The sequence below is a fragment of the Podarcis raffonei genome, chromosome 2 (genome assembly GCF_027172205.1).
Source record: "Podarcis raffonei isolate rPodRaf1 chromosome 2, rPodRaf1.pri, whole genome shotgun sequence".
Classification (NCBI taxonomy): domain Eukaryota; kingdom Metazoa; phylum Chordata; class Lepidosauria; order Squamata; family Lacertidae; genus Podarcis; species Podarcis raffonei.
Genome location: NC_070603.1, coordinates 45,890,916 through 45,892,384, shown reverse-complemented (window position 1 = coordinate 45,892,384; position 1,469 = coordinate 45,890,916). Strand labels below are relative to the sequence as shown.

The window sequence follows — 1,469 nt, the reverse complement described above, 5'->3', positions numbered from 1 at the left end:
TGTTCGTTGTTTACAAGGTTGTAGTAATTATTCTCAGCACAGTGGTGGCAGGTAACTTCCTCTCTGTGGCTCAAAAAACTGTTTCCCACATGCACTATTTCATGAGTTATCACAGTTCCATATTTGCATGCCCATCATATTGGGAAACAGTAGCTGCAGAATTAAGCCATGCCCCCCCCCCGACAGTTTTTCAGCTACCCAGAATTATATGCAAACATTGGCCATGTCTGGACATCTACATTTAATGAGGACTTGCTGTAGATCCTGACTTTTAATGGGGACCTATTGTGACATGCTCTCTCACCTAAACTGCTTGAATTAGTCTGCAGTGGGGTTTTTGACCTAATATCTTACATGTGTCTACATCATGGATTCTCCCCCTGCCAGACCAAATTTGGCCCACCAGATTTCCCCATTTGGCCCATGAAGCTATTTTCCTTCAAAATATGCCCAACCGCCCCACACATGTCATGTAAAGTATGTGGCAGATACAGACATGCCTAGAAATCAGGATTGAGCTCCCTACATATCAGCAAATGAGGCAGGAGTTCAATCCTCCTTGGCTGTATCTCCCTCCAACTTCTATGGGTCAAATTCAACAAGTGGGTGGGACAATGCCATTATGACATCAGATGATTGACAAGTGGATGGTTCTACACACCTATCAAAGATGGCCCATGGCAAGGGGGAAGATAAAGATCTGGACTGCTGGGCCAGAAACCTTGCCATCAATGGTCTGCAACTTCTGGGTGTGAAGTGCACATGACAATGTGCATCACAGACTGTGGGATTTATTTAAAACAAACAGAACCGTTGAGCCAATGACATAAGCAGACTGAAGGTGTAAAGTGTAAGAAAAGGCAAAAACAGAATGTGCAATGCATTTTGTTTTTCTTGGCTGGCATGGTTTCAATTTTGCTTTAATGTCCCTGCCACTAATCTATCAAAAATTATTCTGATATCTATCCCCCTAAAGTGATATTTTCTTTATTCTTAAGTAAGGGTGGGAGTTTACCGCAAGATATCCACCCCAATTGACGATGAAAATATTATTTCTTGATGTAGCTCAATAATACTGTGTCATCTACAACGCCTTCTTCAGACATTTGGGAACGGTTCTAAAAACAAAGACTGCACCAGAATGATCAAGAGACCAAAGTTGTTGTTTTTCAGAGAAGACCTCACAAACAACTGGACACAACATGTAGAGTTTACAAAGGAGAAAGTGCCAGAAAATAGCATTATGTGTTTTATGTTTCTATAGAATGAGGGGTGGATCTTTGGTAGCAGCACAATTGCAGATGTATACTAGAAATGTGTTCCATGTCTTCTCTATAGGGCTCAGTTGTGGGCCTCTAGGGATTTTATTCTCTTGGAGATAGCCCCAAACAAATTATACAATCATTGCAGGTGTTTCCCCCTTACACACACACACACACACAGAGAGAGAGAGAGAGAGAGAGAGAGAG

General features: G+C 41.9%; 1 long non-coding RNA gene across 1 annotated transcript; it reads left to right on the top strand.

Moving 5' to 3' along the window:
* Window positions 1–690: 690 nt before the first annotated feature.
* LOC128409596 (uncharacterized) lies at window positions 691–1,238 on the top strand. Its single transcript, XR_008329263.1, has 2 exons — window positions 691–850; window positions 1,066–1,238. It is a non-coding gene; the product is annotated as an uncharacterized LOC128409596 (long non-coding RNA).
* The last annotated feature ends 231 nt before the right edge of the window (window positions 1,239–1,469 follow it).